Source organism: Lactuca virosa, chromosome 7, assembly GCF_052849685.1.
Source record: "Lactuca virosa cultivar CGN04683 chromosome 7, Lactuca_virosa_CGN04683_v6, whole genome shotgun sequence".
Lineage (NCBI taxonomy): Eukaryota > Viridiplantae > Streptophyta > Magnoliopsida > Asterales > Asteraceae > Lactuca > Lactuca virosa.
Genome location: NC_136432.1, coordinates 62398962 through 62418754, shown reverse-complemented (window position 1 = coordinate 62418754; position 19793 = coordinate 62398962).

The following is a 19793-nucleotide window of genomic DNA, read 5'->3' as shown; positions in this document are numbered from 1 at the left end:
CTACGGTAGGAAATGTAGGACTCTGATTTTTTAGGGCGAGGTCGGTCAACGGGTTATGGGGAGTATTGAGGTGGTACTCAAGACCACTGAGCTGATTCAGCAGGTTCGGAGCAGGCTCCAGACAGCTCAGAGTCAGCAAAAGAGTTATGTCGACAGGCGTCGGTCAGACTTAGAGTCCCAGGTGGGAGATATGGTTCTTTTCAAAGTGTCACCTTGGAAGCTGTCATGCGGTTCTGGAGGCGGGGCAAGCTGGGCCCCAGGTATGTTGGTCCTTTCAGGGTTATGGTTCGGGTGAGCCGGGTTGCTTATCGCTTGGATCTTCCAGATGAGCTCAATCAGATTCATAGCACGTTTCATGTCTCTGTTGGGTACAGAGTTATCCATGTATGACTTTGTAAATGGTTTGACTTTTGTAGACCCACTTGCATGTGGTAAAGTAGCCTTATGACATGAGAGATAGAGAGAGAGAGAGAGAGAGAGAGAGAGAGAGAGTCATGTAAACACCTCTATATAAGGTGGGTTCATACCAGTTATAGAGGTGTGCTTGAGAGATGTAACATTGAGAGTGTTAGTGTGTGTTAATTATGTAGATTTAGATCTAGATCCTTTTTTGTAACACCTTTCATAATCAAATGCATCTCTTAAACACCCAAGTCACCGTGTTCTTTAATTCCACATGCCAAATCAATGCTCATAATTCACACCAATTGGTATCAGAGCGGGTCTTCGAAGATTGAAGTAATTTTTGAAGAAACGGTTCCGGGTTTGGCAAAAATCATCACAATTGGAACGTTTATGGTGAGTCTCTCGATGATCTCTCTAAATCTCTTTGATTCGTGCTTACGTTCTTGAATTTTTGATCATTTTGACTCATTGGATCAATTTTTTTTTGAAAAACCCACTTGTTATGATCCAATAATTTTTTCTATTGATCAAGCCCAATCAAATCACAATTGTTGTTCGATATGATTCTTAAATTGCAATTGTTCATTTGAATCGAGTTTTAAGCCCACATTCATTGTGATTCAATCATTTTCTTGATTTAGCCCAAAAGTTATTTTGTGATCAATTTTTCAAAATCTACTGTTCACAAATCATTTTAAGCCCAATTTGCAATCCAATGTTGATTGTAATCATAATACCTCAAGCCAATTCGTATCTCATATTAATCGATATCATATAATTGTTGATATGTTTGTACGCTTGCATTACCGAGATGTACAATTTGTTCCAAGTTTATTTCAGTTCTTTCATCGATTGAACTTTCATCGATTGTTCTTTAATCTTGTATTCTTGAGTTCCGATTTCATCTATTCGTTTCTACTAATCATTTGTAGTTGATCGATAATTTAAATCTGGGATACGATTTCATATCGATTAATATGTGTTCTTGAGTCGATTTGAATTTGGTGATGAAATCTCAAGCGAAAGTCAAGAACATTATGAACAACGATGAAGAACAGTTTGAACAGTGTGTTTGATCTGAACTTGCTCTGAAAAGTTTTTGATTTGTGTTTGTTAACTGACGAATTCGAAAAGTCAAATATGGGTTGAAAAAGTCAAAATCGATTAAGGTACATATGTAATAGCGAAGTCAGATATGTCAATTTTTGATTGTTGATATGGAATTGGGTTTTGGAGTCGACACTCGATGTCACTTGATGTTGAATCGAAAGTTTGGAATTCATTTATTGGAGTCAATTAATTTTGATATCGACTGGAATGAAAGCTAAGGACGATTCGTTACAGGTTGATGATCGATATTGAAAATTCGATTGTTGATAACGAAGCTTTTTGAAAATTCGATTGGGAAGTCGATATTGAGTTTGACGGTATTTGGGTTTATTGAAAACCATAGTCAAATGGTTGAAAACGAACAGTGTTGTATTGTTTGTTATCCTGATGTCGAAGATTTGAATGATTGGAGTCAATATCAAGGATCGAAGATTTTGAAGTCGACTATGATGGTTATATAGGGATGATAATGAATGGTATAAAAGTTGAATACTTAAAGTCGATAATCGAATTTTGGTGTCTTGATTTTGAAGGCTTCACAGTTGGAATAGATGTTGATGGTGATCGACTGAAAAACGAAGGTTTTGAAATCGGATGGGTTTGGCTATTGCTTGAGTACTTAATTTCGAAGGCTTGGAGTTTGTATTTGTTGTTTGGATAGTTAATGATTTTGTTTTGGAACTGGTTCGTGATATCGAAGGTTTTGATAACGAAGGTCGAGATAAGTGGACACTCGACACTCGACATCAGTCAACGAGATTTGTGGGATCGTGATCGAGGGTCCGTATATGGTATCAATGTCGAGGGTTCATTACCCAATTTTGAAGGTTGCATTTGGAGATTGAAGTTCCGAAGGTCGCTACTTGGCAACGAAATAATATTTACGACTGGAACAATAGATTGGGAAGAAGATATAAAAATTTCGAAGTTGGTCCTTAAAATTTCGAAGACATGGCAGTTTAAACCCATCTCGAAATTAGGACTGATTTTTGACATTTTGGAAGAAAAGGAACATAATTTTCGCTATGAGTCCCTGAAGTTTCAGAATTGTTTTAGTTTATACCCATATTCGACATTGGGGTATAATTTCGACATTTTGAAGGAATATGACGTAGTTTCATGTCCAGTCCCTGCAGTTTGTGCGAATTTACACTTTATGCACAGTTTCGCAAATGGGGTAGAGTTTCGCATATTAGGCTGTTTTGGGCCCACCGGGTCACTGTAGAATTTGGAAATTGACAATTTCTACCCAAATTTGTAAAATTTTGTCAAAGGCGGTCCGTGAATGAATTCGAAAATTGAAGATCTTTTGGGTTTTCCGGATTTAAGAAAAATGTTTATGCCATGTGTTAAGGGGGAGTTTCGGATAGAAAAATTCTGAATTGAGCGCTTTCTCATTCCCTTTTTGGTTTTATAATCATTTTTCCATTATAAAAAGGGGGACATATTTAGATATGAAAATTCGAAAGTTGAATTTTTCATATTACGCGGACTTGAAGACTGAAGTGACCTCGAGTATTTGAAGTTTATGAAATGATTCGATTGGAGATTCAGAAGTGATTTCGGTTCTTGATGGGTTTGGACTTATTGAAGAGTTTTGGGGTGTGATTTTATGCTCAACTTTTGGGTAATCTTTTGGAGATTTGGATACTCCTAATTATCCATTGATGCTCGGTTTGTATGGTCTCACATTTTAGAACCCGGATTGAAAAATCATTGAAGAATTGAAGATTTGAAGTTCAATTCTACATGTGTCACGCTTGAGGCTCGGTTCGTGAAGTTATTCGATTTTGGAAGATTTGAAGCGGGTCATCTATTCCTAACTTTTAGGGGAAGAATGTTGGGTACAAATTTATCCATGTATGACTTTGTAAATGGTTTGACTTTTGTAGACCCACTTGCATGTGGTAAAGTATGCTTGTGACATGAGAGATAGAGAGAGAGAGAGAGAGAGAGAGAGAGAGAGAGTCATGTAAACACCTCTATATAAGGTGGGTTCATACTACTTATAGAGGAGGGCTTGAGAGATGTAACATTGAGAGTGTTAGTGTGTGTTAATTATGTAGATTTAGATCAAGATCATTTTTTGTAACACCTTTCATAATCGAATGCATCTCTTAAACACCCAAATCACCGTGTTCTTTAATTCTACATGCCAAATCAATGCTAATAATTTACGTTAGTATCTCAGCTGCGGAAGTGTTTAGTGGATGATTGCACAGTGGTTCCATTGGAGGATATTCATGTGGATGACCGCCTCAATTATATTGAGAAATCGGTGGCAATTTTGGATCAGAAGATGAAAACCTTGAGGAACAAGGTAGTTGAGCTGGTGAAGGTGCAGCGGTAGCACCGGAAGGGATCATAGTGGACTTGGGAGCCGGAGGATGAGATGAGGGAGCATTACCCGGAGTTATTTGAGTCGGCGGACTTCGAGGACGAAATATGATTCAAGTGGGGGAGAATTGTAACGCTCGATTCCATGTATGAAATTATTTCCAATTTTTTCATGAATTATCTTTGAACACGGCATGTTAAAGCCTCAACATGGCGTGTCGATATGATTTAGGCCCATGGAGTTTAAGGGACCAACACGCCGTGTTGGCGTCTGGGAAGGAAACCCTAATTTTTAGGGTGTTGCACCTTATATAATCTCCTTAAGTCCCCAAGGGTTGGTCTCCTTACCAACCTCCATTTCCACAAAACCCTAAAATGATCCCTTGGTCCCTTGGTGGTGTTCTTGAGTTTTAAGAAGTCTTTGGTGCCATTCTTGTGCATTTGTGAATGAAGGAGAGGAATTGAAGTTGTCTTGCTTGGTGGAAGGGATTTAGATCCAGAATTATCCTCCTTTGTGCAAGCTTTATAAGGTATCAAGTTTGAACCTTGGCTGATAGATGTTTAGATCTCCTTATTTCATGCTTTTGGTCCTCTTTAGGTTGATGAAGGAGTAAGGTTGTTTTATGGACTTGTCATTTCGAATTTGAGCTTGTTTTGATCTCCTTAAGCATAAAGGTGCAAGCTTTATGAGAAGAATTGGTCCCATGCAGGCATTAAGTCCCTTTTTAAACTTAAGAGCTTCATTTAGGCATGCATAAACATAAAGTTGGCAACTTTACGTGGTTTTCCAGCTCAAGGAATTCAGATCAAGGTTCTAGGGGTTTGTCTTCATGGTCTAAGTGTTTATTGGTTAATCCTTTGCTCTATCAAGTCTTATCGTTGGGTTTTGGACCCTTTTTTGTAGTCCCTGTGGGTAAAGTTGGAAACTTCACCCTTCTAAGTTTCAATTGGGTTTAGATCTGATCTTGGGAGCTTTTGGAGTCGAAGAAAACAACTTAATGTATTAAGTTGTTGGAACTCGAGGAAACACGACGTGTTTTAAAGGAAACACGGCGTGTTGGCTGCGATTTTCCCACCTGTGTCGATAAAGGGGAAACACGCCGTGGTCAAAGGGAAACACGACGTGCTGGGTCAATATCGGCTGTTGAACTTGACCTTTGACTTTTGTCTTTGACCAAGTTTGACCTAGGGGGGGGTGTGGAGGTATTTTGAGTTGTATATAAGGAATTGTTACTGTTTAGGTGTCAGGTAGAGCTGATACTCGGAGTCGGGGCCTATTAAGCTATTGTTCAGATTTGGAGGTGAGTTTCCTCCCCATGTGTAGCGGATCAAAGGCACCAATGCTGACCCAGGAATTGATAAGTTAGAATACTCATTGTCTGTGTGACACTAGTATGTGTATGTGTATGAATGCTTTCTGGGCGGGGCCCAATAATTATCCTGTATGCTATTATTTGTTATGAGTGTTATGCGAGTTAGGGTGGGGCCGATATACTCATTGGGCGGGGGGCCGTTAAGAGAGTTAGGGTGGGGCCCGCTATACTCAATGGGCGGGGCCCTTTATGCGAGTTAGGAAGGGGCCCGTTATATTATTTGGGCGGGGCCCGTTATTTGTTTATATATGGTATACGGTATCTTGGGAAACTTACTAAGCTTTGTGCTTACGGTTTTTAGTTTATGTTTCAGGTACTCTTGGTTCCAAGGGGAAGAGCCCGGGATGACTGCATCGCACACACCACATGGTTTCCGCTTTAGAGATATTACTCTGATTTGATATGATGTTTGGTACACTTATTCTCTTTTGATTTGTATGGAGTATGTTTTGGAACACTATTTTATTAAATTAAAAATGAAATTTTTGGATCATATGTTTGGGACGTTACACTTGCCTCCTTGCCTTTTTCCAAAAATGCTAGGGTTTCCTAGTTTCCTTATTTCTTATTTTAATTTCCTTAAAATTTGAACAAGTAAAAATAGATAACCTAAACCCTAATTTTCGAAAATAATGAAGAATTAGGATTAAATAGATTAATTAAATACTAGTCTAATTAAAAATAATTATTAAATTCCTAAATGATTTAATTAATTGTTTAATTAAAAGATAAACATTAAATCAAAGATGGTTTAAAAGATTAATTTATTAATTGTTAATCAAGATAATTAAATTTAAACCTTGTATTTTTAAAAGTTTTAAAATACACCCTATACATATGTATGAGAATATTAATACTATATATATAACTTAAATCCAGTTGAATCAATAGTAGGCCTCATTCATGAAGCCACACTATAAGAGATGTATAAGGAAACGACCTATAAAATGACCGTTGAATGAATGTCATTTTCATCCACTGCTTCTTTGTGTGGTGGAGGGTCGTTAGTCGAACGGGTTTGATAGGACATAATCATATTAAAAGTATAATATATGAGTACTAGAACCTTCTACTTAAGACAATGTGACAACTGGCAGTCCTGGGTCAGCAAAAGTTAAACAAGTCAACGAAAGTCAACGGGTTAGGACATAAATCGTGATTTATACCTTGCTTTTAGGGTTCTCGGCTTAAGACTCAAAACATTGTGATTTAGGTTGGTGCATGGACTGAAATCACCTTTTGAACTCGGTGATACCTAGACCGAAATCACCAGATGATCTCGGTGGTACCTAGACCAAAATCCTCATGTGATTTCTGTGACTTTATGAGGTTTTCGGTGGGAAAGAAAAGAAGAAAAGAGTTGACTTCGTGACATGAGGTTTCATCCTTTCCAACATAAAATATTACCCAACATTTATCAAGGCTATTGTCCAACAAACAACAATGCAAACATGACCTCACCCCTCCCTCTTTATCTTCGACCGAGAACTCCTCAACCCCCCCCCCCCACCATCTTCAAAGTTCTTCATTTCCTCTCAAGAAACAAGTTGATTCTTAGAATTTTTGGTAAGTAGTTCTTGTTAATCTAGTGTTTCTACACACTTTCATGTTAGGTTTATCTCATTTACACACATTATTATGTGTTGAAACTCATAGGATAATACCATATTCAAAGAGTTCTTCAACCACTTTCAAGTGTTCTACGCTTGACGATCTTCACCATAATCTCTTTAACCAACCACAAACACACTCAAGGTGAGTTCATACCCCCATATTTTAGAGTTTTTCATGTTTTATGGGGGGGGGATACAAGTAAAATTTGGTTTATAACACAAATACTTGCATGTTTCATTTCTATGTTGGATATAAAGCATTATTTGCTTGAAATATGGTTATCACTAGTTTTTGGAACATTTTTTTGTGGTACGTTAGTTTTGAGATATAAAACTAAGAAAAACAAAACATAAACTATGTCATATATTCAAAATAAAAAGTTATACTTACAAACTACAAAGACTAAGATTTTCTTTGAACATAATATGAATTTTCTAGCAAAAATGATTTTAACCAAGCTATTACATTATTTTTGTGTGAAACAAATCAAAATATGTTATTTGGGACATATGTCTTGAAAATAGTCAAAAATATCAAAGATTTAGTTTTACAAAAAGAAAACTCAAAAATCTATCATTTTATGTAAAAATGAGTCTTTCTAGCAAATATGGTCCTAACTAGTTTATGGCACTATTTTTGTGGGTTTTGACTAAAAATATATGGCTTTTAAACTTATAAAGTTAACTTGGGTTAAATACCCCAAAAAGGTAAGAATAAGTTTTTACAAAGTTATATTTTTCGAGTGACCGGTAAATATCGTTAAAAAGGGGAAAAAACTAGAAAACGATTTTATCGTACCAAACGTTCTCATACTTGTGTTAGATGTAAGTTTATATGATATAATCTTTTAAAAAATCTAGACATGTTAAATTATACGTATTATATATATATATATATATATATATATATATATATATATATATATATATATATATATATATATATATATATATATATATATATATATATATAACTGGACTTAGCAAAACGTTTATAATAAACTATAATTGGTATAGTTTTAAGAATCATAGATACTACACTATCATTTTGGACAAATCTTATAATTATGTAAAGGTATAATTACTTTACACTACATAGCCCCTATGGAAGGGTAATACTTTCACTGAGGGTTTCATTACACTAGACGTAAACCTGTTGATACAATTTTATGAGACATTTGGCTTCACCGTACCTACCAGAGTACACACTAAAGTCCTCAATTATAAACTGAGTATCTTGTAGGGAGAGCGTGACACTTGTGTATAGATCTATACGGGACTCACAACCCCGCACCCAAGCTGTTAGCTATAGTTAGACCGGCAGGTCTAGGGTGACAAATGTCTAACATTCTGACACCTGAAGAACGTTGTAGCAGGCCACTAGTCGCTAGCATGGTTATGATAACTCACATGGGGTATTAAAAATACATTTGGTTTACGGGGTTAACATACATTCCAGTAGTTTTATATAAAGTTAAAAATTCATAATACTATTTTCCAGTACAACACTACTTGCATTTTTAGTCTTTGGATTTAAGACTTACAACTCATTTTTAAGGAAAATATTGGATTTTCTGAAAGTACACTCTATCATTTTTACAAGGAAAAGTTACAAATCCTTCTCATACAAAACGCTTATGAACTGACCAACTTAATTGTTGACACTTTTCAAAATCACTTGTATTCTCAGGAAACCAGTAAACAGGTAATCAAAAGAGTTTTTGGAGGATCGGGCGTCGCCCCGTCACGTTATTTATTTTTTCCATACGTATTTGACATTAAGTAAACAATGTTTTGAGAATAATGTAAACTTATTAAATATTCAATATTATGGTTGTATAGCTTGGATCACTATTATTGATTTTGTTATGATACTGTACATGAAGTCATCCACCCCCAGACGTTTCTGCCGTTTTGGTTTGGGGGTGTGACAGAACAAATGTGAAATTGTATGCTAATCTATGAAAATACACATTGGCTCTTTGTGAGTTGTTAGTGGAGCGTGTGTGGTTAACTAGCACACCAATTGGGTACTACAAAGATGAACAATGTCACAAATCGAGTTTATGGTTGTTGATGGAGCGTGTGTGATTAACCGGTACGTCAATGTGAGATCATAAATGGGAACGAGTTTGTCACGGTGGTTTCATGGTTATTCACATCTTGTTTGTGATCATCAGCATCCCAATCACAAATCGAAGAGCTTAATCTGAGATTAAACATGCCTTTGAAAAGTTTAATGAATCTCGAAATATCTAGGAATTTCATAATATATTGAAATTGGTAAAGTGACTTACTTACCTTAAATAAATTTGCAATTAGACTACGACATCCCTCTTCTTAATTTCGAATTGTATTTTTGGATCCTAGCCTTGAATATTAATTTGGCTAAAATATTTAGGGATAATCAACTAACTAAAATCTTATCTCTTATTTTAGATGTCCAGAAATGGTGATCTTCCTCCTATCTTCCTCCCCCCGCTCACTCAAACTTCCATATCTTGTCGATCATCTCAAAAGAAAAGATTACTGGTCCAAATTGTTGGATTAGGTGTCTAAGACAATAACTAAATTAGTATAATCTTGATTTATTAGCAAAGTCCTTTTGGGTTGCCGTCAAACCTAGTAATTGAAAAAAAGATTACTTTTGGAGAGAGAGAGAGAGAGAGAGAGAGAGAGAGACTGTTTTATTAATTTATTATGTGGTTAATAGATTACATAGAAATCAATATAAATGAATTTATTAATATGTCCTGAAAATAATATATTAGTTATAAATCATATTATTGAATTAATAATTAATCAGAAATTAATTATAATTAATTAAAAGCACAAGGACTGTTTGGTTATTTACTGAAAGTTGAAGCAGAAAGGCTCTAGAACCTCATGGAATGAGGTGTTAGAAAACTGGCTAGGGTAATCCTATAATTTTTCTCCATGGGGTAAGGGACGAGGAGATAAGGCAGCTTGATTATTATATTAATTTATCTAGGCATTATCCTAAAAACCCTAGCTTTGGCCCCAAGTTTCCTTCGGCTATATAAAGACCTCCCTGACATTCATAATTTCATCCATCCCTTTTCATAAGCAATAGGCCGAAATTTTGAGCTCCGCTCCCCTCTCTCTTTAAGCCTCATTGATACTAGGGTTGGGTGTAAACCATCATAGGCATTAGATTTCTGGTGCTAGCTTCCAAGAAATTTCAAGATGGATTTTGATTTGATTATCTACTAGAATAATCAAAAGGTATGTTTCCTAAACCCTTTTACTATTTTCGAAAATCATAGAGTTCTTGTAGGGTTCTTGATATTCAAATTGATTATTGCATACAATAGTGAAAACCTAGATCCTTTATGCGAATTTAGGTTTTTTTCAGCCAAAAATATGATTTTTGTTATCCATTTAACCTATCATTGGTATCAGAGCATATGTTTTTTAATTGAATTGCATAATATGTGACATCCCTAATTTCTCGGCCAGAAAAGACTGATTTCGTTTATGCTTTTTAAAATAAAATCAGAGTAATCCTTTTAAAAGATGTTGCGGAATTTGCTCTCAAAACAAAAGATGATAAAAGTTTATCAAAACCTTTCTTTAAGAAATATATATTTTCATTTTATATCAAAACCTCGGGATGTCATGTTGCGATACATATCAAAAGCATAAATAATACATTATAAGCCTTACAACAGTTATTTACAACTACTGGTCTATAATCCAAAAATTCTCTCATCATCATCCGACTATGCTCGGGGTCCACTACCTATAATATAAAAAGCTGAGTAGGTCAGGCTTGGGAGCCTGGTGAGCATATAGGGTTTTCAACACACAACAAACAATAAACTTATTAAGTTCATCAATCAACAATAAATTTATTAATTTCATCAACCAAAAATAACCCTAATTACCCATTCCCGTTATCCTCACTTTACGTCCCTAAAACAACTATCACAAGGGACCTAGCCAAAGGATTTTCATTAGGGGGACAACATTGCTTCGGGGGTTCCTCAGCAATTTATGTCAAATAAGGCAACCATCGGGATGACAACACTGGTTTCCTCACCAATTTATGTCAAATAAGACAACCAATGGGGTGACAACATTGCTTTCCTCAGCAATTTATGTCAAACAAGACAACCAATAGGGTGACAACATTGCTTTCCTCAACAATTTATGTCAAACAAGACAACCAATGTGGTGACAACATTGCTTTCCTCCGCAATTTATGTCAAATAAGGCAAACATCGGGGTGACAACATTGCTTTCCCTCAACAATTTATGTCAAATAGGCACGAAGTCACATCGTCGCCAAGGTTTATACAAAAGGCACTAAGTTCATAGCTGCCAACGTACTAAATCCATAGCTACCAACGTACATCTATACTGTACTAAATTCATAGCTACTAACGTACATCTATACCGTACTTTTATCCCTCATTCTTTATCTACCCATGTTTTACCCAACATATTTGAAGATAAAATATATATACATTTTAAATCATTTTAAACATGTATAAAACATTCATTCGACATCCATCTCAAATAAACAAACAACATATATACACATAGCACGTATTTTATATAAAATACTTCATATCTATGTGTAAGATGAAAGTGAATATACACTCACTTGATTTAACGATAATCGGGCAGCACTTCGTTTCCTAAAACAATCGTTCCTAATAAAACCGGGAGTTTTATTGAGAAACCGGGATCTGCGAGGGTTGGGCTTCAAAACCGAAAAGATAAATTTTTCGGGCTTCTCGGGAACTTCGGGGCGTGTTTCGGGCGTTGGAATTAATCCAGGGGCTTCGAGGGGAAGTTGAAATAGCTTAAAAATGGGTTTAGGGGTCAACATTGGCAATTTTCCAAAATTACTCGGGAAGGCTCGCAGCCTTCTATTTATAGGGGGAGGCTTCGGACCGAGGGAGCAGGTGGCAGCAGCAGCGAAGGGCAGGTGGCTCCAGGTGGCTCGTGCGAGGCTCGGACACGTGAAGACATGTGTAGACTTCGGATTGGACCTGTGCTTTGGACAGAGACACGCATCGGTCTCGGATTGGGCCACACTTCGGATGTGAGGGCTCGCCACCGAAGCCACACGCGTCAACCTCTGATTGGACCGAACCTCGGACTCGAGAAGAACGCGACACGCCTCGCCAGGTGGCCTCGGATGACTCAGCAAATCGGACACGTGGCGTGCTACGAGCGACGGTGACGTGGCGGAAGCATGACCATGCGAAATTTCTCGGATTTTGGGATTTTCTCGATTTTTGTGTCCCAAACTTTTAAAATCCATAACTTTCGCATACGGGCTCCGTTTTGACATTCTTTATATGCACGCATAGGTAAACTTACGATCTACAACTTTCGTTTAGACTTCGTCGGCTAATTTTGACTTTAATTTTTATATTATTATTTTTAACAGACCGGGACAGGAAATCCGTTAAAAATTCATAACTTCTTCATCCGACGTCCGTTTTCGTCTGTCTTTTTACCGTTGTACTACTATTGACGAGACCTTCGATTCTCGTTTAGGTTGTGTCGGCTAAAAATCACTCGATCTAAAATTCGAGTTTTTTAGCTGTCTACTGCTAAGCTGAAACTTAGAAAAATCATAACTTCCTCATACGAAGTCAGATTTGGACGTTCTTTTTATACATACTCTCGGTTTAACGAACACTACGACTTTCATTTAGATCACTAAGGCTAAAAAGTAGTTTATCAAAAAATTACTTTTTACGTCATTCGGCGCCGTGCCGGTTTTGTCGCGAAACTTCGACAGGTCATAACTTCTTCGTTATAACTCGGATTTCGGTATTCTTTATATATCCGGAATCCTTGTCACGACCACTACAACTTTCTTAATAGATATCGGATTTATCTAATATTTATGGTCGACGCTCATTTTTATTCTTAATTAATTAAATCCTAATAATTAAGCATAAAACACATAATTCACATAATCATCACATAATTCCTCTTCATTTCTTCAAAATGAGTTACAAAGGTTAACCTAGACTATTACGTCAATATTAATGCCTAGCCTAGAAACACGGGCGTTACATAATAGTTGAATAAATCAAGATTAGAGTTTATAGAAACTAAACCCTAAGGGACTGAGTTTTCGATTTGGGCTAGGGTTCTAAAAACCCTAGCCTACACCCTAATTTTCGAAATTCCTAGTGTTTCCTAGGGTTTCCTTATTTGATAATTATTGTTTTAAATCGTTTAAAATAAGATAATTAAATAAGATTGGATAACCCTTATCCCCTTGAATTTTCGAAAATCTAGTTGGGAAGGGATTAGGATTAAACTTAAATTATTTAGTTAATTGTTAATAGTAAATAATTATTTAATCCTTATAAGATTTAAATTAATTTAATTAGTTTTTAATTAAAATATAAAGACCAAATACTATTGGTTTATTTTAAATTAAATTATTTTTTTTTAATTTCCAAAATTAAAATAAATCTTAATTTCGAAAATTTAATTTAAACCTAGTATTTTGAAAAAGTTTTAAAATACACCTTATAGTATATATATATATATATATATATATATATATATATATATATATATATATATATATATATATATATACACACACACACACATATAATCAAAAGTTTAATATATACTATATGTATAAGACAAAGTCAGTCACATCGCTAGTACGCCTCATTCACGAAGCCATACTATATGGGGAGTTTAAGGAATCAACCTATAAAATGACCGTCATAAGATATCCATTCTTACCCACTGCTCTCTTGTATGGTGGAGGGTCGTTAGCCGAACAGATTTGATAGAGCATAACCTCATTAATAAGTATAATGCTTTAAAAAGTAACTAAACCTTTTATAAAAAAATCTCACTCTTAGTTACTTTAGGAAAATGTGAAAAGTATGTTAATCCATAAAATTACACATTATACTTTATAGTCGTTAGTGGAGCGTGTGTGGTTAACCGACACACTAATAGTGACTATAAAGAGTAATAATAGGCATCTTGAAAATTATCATTGATTAATGGAGCACGTGTGATTAACCGACACATTAATATGAGATGATAAATGACATCGAGAGTGCCAAGCATATTTGTATGGTTATTCACATCTTGTTTGTGATCCTTGGTATCCTAGTCACAAATAGAAGAGCATAATCTGAGATTAAACATGTCATTGATAGATGCAATGAATCTCAAAAGATCTAGGAATTTCATAGTTCGAAATTGGTAAATTGATTTTACCTACCTTCATAAATTCGCAATAAGTTTATGATATCCCCTCTTCATAGTTGTGAAGTGTTATTTTAGATCATTGCCTTAATCATTTATTATGGGTAAAAATATTAAGGATAATTTTCATCTAACTAAAATTATTCTTTTTCTCTATATATGTCAACTCATGTTGATGCTTCTGTTCAATCGTCGTCTACCCACCACTCGGGTTTCTCCCTACTCTCCATTGTGTCCAAAGTGACCTTTGATGGCTCCAACTACAATGATTGGATGCGCAACATCAGAATGGCTCTTCGATTTGATGGCAAAGAATATGTCATTAAAGAAAAACTCATTGAATTCGATGAAGCCACTGCTACCCCTAAACTACTAGCCTCCTACACAAAACACTACGATGATGCAAAAAAAGTTTCTTGCATCATGGACGCCATAATGACTCCTGAATTGCAAAGGTTCTATGAGGACTACTGTTCATTTGAGATGAACAATGACCTTGTGGAAAAGTACCACAAGAGAGATCGTCAAGAGAAATTTGAAGTGGTCAAGTCCCACATGGATTGCAATATGAAAGAGGGAGAGTCTGTCTGCAACCACGTGCAGAGAATGCAAACGTACGTGGAGTGCCTTGTTAAGCTCAATGTGCATTTTGACGAGGATTTGACCATTGATATGTTCTTAAACTCCTTGCTAAGTTGTTATGATCAGTTTATATTAGCTTATCATTTGAACAACACAAAAACCACATTGGCCCAACTCCACAACTTGCTACAGACTGCTGAGTCGAGATTGAAGGGAAAGATTTCAGCCCCTTCAATTAATGCTCCTGTTCTCGTCATTGAAAAGGGGCAAAGGGAATAAAAGGAAGGTTGCTCCCAAAGATAATTGGAAGAACAAGGCCCATGCTGGGTCATCAAGCGATGGGCCAAAAGTGAGGCCCAACTTAGATATTCCAGTTGTTAGTGACCCCAAAGAGGAAACTTGTTACTATTGCAATGACAAGGGCCATTGGAAGAGGGGTTGCCCCCAAATACTTACAAGACATCAAGGATAGCATGGTGAAGCCATCGTCAACAGGTATATACACTATTCAAAATAATAACTCACGATATACTCGTTCTTGTGTCCTTGATACAGGATGTGGCTTTCATATTTGTTTTGAATTTCAGGGTCTAAGAGAAAGTGAAGAGGTGGAGCATGGGAAGATGAATCTGATCATCGACAATAGACGATTTTCTTCTTTGGCCATCAACTTATGCTTAGTAGTGAAGTTAGTTTAGATTTGATTAATTGTTTCTATTCATCAGAAATGACACGAAACATTATTTCATTTCATGCATTGTTTAGACAAGGTTTTTGCTACTCTTTTAATGATTTGAATGGTTCAATTCTTGTTTATAAAAATGGTGTTTTTATATTTGAAGCTTTACCTTGTAATAGTGTGTATGAAACTGTGACTTATGTTGATAACTTAGGCAATAGTGTATTTCACATTTGTTCGTCTAATGGTTTAGATAAGGCATGCTTGTGGCATTGTCTTGGGCACATTAACAAGAAACGCATCGCCTAACTCCAAAAGGGGTGAGTCTTGGACCCATTTGACCTAAGTGAAAATGATGAATGCGAATATTGTAATTTGGGCAAGATGACAAAATCACATTTCACTGGATCTTGTGTAAGAGATGAAGGTTTGATGGATCTCATACACACAGTTGTGTGTGGAGCCTTCAGATCCACCACAAGAGATGCTAATTGGTTTTATGTAACGTTTACGGATGATTATAGCAGATATGGTTATATCTACTTGATCAAACATAAATCAGAAACCTTTGAAAAGTTCAAAGAGTTTAAGCATGAAGTCGAGAATCAATTAGGCAGGAAGATAAAGATGCTCTGATCTGATAGAGGAGGAGAGTATATTAGTATCAAAGAGGAGTCTTTCACGAGAGAGAACTCATATGAAAAGAGGACTATAGGAGTACAATTGACCTTGAAGAAATTCAAGACCCAACCAATGAAGGAACCTTAGATGATACTAGCGGTCAACCAGAGGATGAGACTCCAGTTGAACCAGTTGACACTTCATTACCTCTTCATCGTAATACGTTTATCAGTGATCAAACACTGATATATTTGGATGAGCCAGCTAACTACAAGGAAGCAATGGTAAGAACTGAGGCAGCAAAATGCAAAGAGGAAATGGATAGCGAGATCAAGTCCATGTATGACAACCAAGTTTGGAATTTGGTTGATCAACAACCTGGTCGAAAGACAGTTGGGTGCAAATGGATCTTTAAGAAGAAGATCGACATGGATGGAAATGTGCACACCTTCAAGGCACGACTAGTTGCAAAGGGCTTTACTCAAAGCCAAGAGGTTGACCATGATGAGACCTTCTCACCAGTGGCTAAGATTAAATCTATTAGGATAATTTTCGCCATAGCTTCCTTTCATGATTATGAAAATTGGCTGTCAAAACCACTTTCGTTAATGGGAAGTTGGTTAAAGATGTTTACATGAGTCAGCCAGAGGGTTTTGTTGATGCAAAGCTTCCCAATAGAGTGTGCAAGCTTGAGAAATCCATCTATGGATTGAAACAAGCATCTCGCAACTGGAATCTTTTCTTCCATGAAAAAGTCAAAGAATTTGTTTTTTCTAGGAGTGAGGTTGAGTCCTGAGTGGGAGTATAGTAACTTTTCTAGTATTGTATGTTGATGACATACTACTCATGGGAAACGACATTCCAACCTTGCAGGAAGTGAAATCTTGGCTTGTAAAGTGTTTCACTATGAAGTATCTAGGACAGGCTTCCTATATTCTCGGGATAAGAATTTTGAGAGATTGAAAGAACAGAATGATTGGACTTAGTCAAAGTAAATACTTGGACAAGGTACTAAAACAGTTTAGTATGGAAAATTACAAGAAAGGAGAGCCGCCTATTTATAGCAATGTCAAATTGAGTAAGATTCAAAAGCCAAAGTACGAATGAAAAGATAGATGATATGAGTTGAGTCCCTTATGTTTCGGCTTTAAGATCGATCATGTACGCTATGACATGTACTCGACCTCATGTGTCCTTTGCTTTGAGCATGGTCAGCCGCTATCAGGGAAATCTTGGCAGAGCTCATTGGACAACCGTTAAAAACATTTTCAAGTATTTTTGAAGGACAAATGACATTGTTCTAGTCCTTGGTGGCAGTGATACATTGACAGTGATTGGGTATAGGGACATCAGTTTTCAAACAGATAGAGATAACTTTCGTTCTCAATCTGGTTGGGTATTTACTTTAAATGGAGGAGCAGTTACTTGGAAAAGTTCTAAGCAATACATAGTGGATGGTTCTACCTGTGAATCAGAGTACATAGCAGCAAGTGAAGCATCAAAGGAAGCAGCATGGTTGAAGTCGGAGATCTTGGAGTTACAACCATTTAAGAACCAATCCTACTTTTCTGCGATAATGAAGGAGCGGTTGCTTTGACCAAAGAACCGAGAGATCATCGTAAATCAAGACATATCGACACAATGTACCATTATATCAGACATAGAGTTGAAGAATGTCATCTCATAGTGAAAAGAGTCTCATCAGAAGATAATCCTGCAGATCCTCTCATAAAGGCTCTGAGTAGGATTAATCATAGACAGCATGCTAGGAGCATTGGATTAAGAAATGAATTTAGTTTTAGTAGTTGGATGATTAGTTTGAAACTTGTAACAAAATAAATTTAATTGACTTTTGGTGATTAAATAATAGAGATTATTTATGAGTTTGTTCACTGCCTTTGTCAATTATTTATTCTTGTGTTTCGTTTTGCATGTTTTACTTCCTGAATAATTTAATTATTCAAATTCCACAGTCGCCCATACTTTGGGAAGTAAGTAGTGAATTAAGAATTTCATGAATTAGATTATAGATTGTCTAAGGGAATTAGAAATAGCAATTGTATTTCTACAACACTCATGAGTACTTAGAAATGGAGATTTAAGTATTGGATAAACCCATGCTCAGAGAATTACTTCATGGATTATGTCACGAGTAATTCTGAGACAATAATATCTTATATTCTTGAAGTAGATATATATGAGTTGTAATTTACAATTCGGTTGTGCATTGGTGTTGCGAAAACGCATCAGTAACATGATGTTATAAAACGCAGTGTCATGTATGATTTGGTGAATAAAGGATACAAGCATATAAGTCAAAGTTTATTTGTTCCTTTTTCCCTTACGGGAAAAGCGATATCTTTGGGCCCCTCAGTGATTTGGTGTTGAATTGTAGTGCTGGGCCCATCCATGACTCAATTGATCTTTTGAATTTGAAGTCTTATGTCGTCATCACCAATCACGAAATCGGGAAACAAAATTTTGGAGATTGATTCTAATCCATGTCTCATGTCTGTATTATATGAAGTTGAATGGAAGAATATTTGATCACTTATATTAGGACCAGTGTCTGTTTATTTCAGAGTTCGGCAGTTGCTAAGGAAGCACTCTTTGCTGTTTAATTTAGAAGTTATACCAGTAATTTAGTTTTAGACTTATCCAAGTGGGAGACTGTTGGATTAGGTGTCTAAGCCAATAACTAAATTATCATAATATTGAACTATTAGAAAAGTCCTTTTGGATTGCCCTCAAACCTAGTAATTGAAAAAATGATGAATTTGAGAGAGAGAGAGAGAGAGAGAGAGAGAGAGAGAGAGACTAATTTATTAATTTATTATGTGCTTAATAAATTAATTAGAAATGAAGATAAATGAATTGATTAATATGTTATAAAAATAATATATTAATTATAAATCATATTATTTAATTAATAATTAATCATAAATTAAATAGAATTAATTTTGTGATTAATTGGATTAATTAAAAATACATGGACTGTTTGGTTATTTACTGAAAGTTGAAGCAGGAAGGATCTAGAACCTCATGGAATGAGGTGGAAGAAAATTGGCTAGGGTAATCCTATAGTTTTGTTTCCATGGGGTAAGGGACGAAGAGATAAGGCAGCTTGATTATTATATTAATTTATCTAGGCCTTATCCTTAAAACCCTAGCTTTGGCCCCAAGTTTCCTTCAACTATATAAAAGACCTCCCTGGCCTTCACAATTTCGTCCATCCCTTCTCATAAGCAATAGGCCGAAATTTTGAGCTCCCCTCTCCTCTCTCTTTAAGCCTCCTTGATACTAGGGTTGGGTGTGAACCATCAGAGGCACGAGATTTCTGGTGCTAGCTTCCAAGCAATTTCAAGAAGGATTTTGATTTGATTATCTACTAGCATAATCAAAAGGTATGTTTCATAAACCCTTTTACTATTTTCAAATATCATAGGGTTCTTGTAGGGATCTTGATATTCAAATTGATTATTGCATTCAATAGTGAAAACCTAGATCTTTAGGGTGTATGCGAATTTAGGGTTTTATTTTTCTGCCAAAAATATGATTTTTGTTATCCATAAAACCCATCACAAATTACATGGAATGGAGCAAAATTTGAAGATGCCTTTGAGATATAAGAACAAATTAGGAGTATGTTCTCGAGAATCCAGTCCCAAAAATAGAGAAAGAAACTGCTACTCTTGAGGAACTCAATGATTATAATCAACACGTTGATGATGCTACCAATGTCGCTTGGTACTTGACCTTTAAAAGTCCTATGAGGAATACTGGCCTTACGATATGAACTTGGCTCTTGATTAAATGTTCCACAAGAAAGCAAGACAAGAG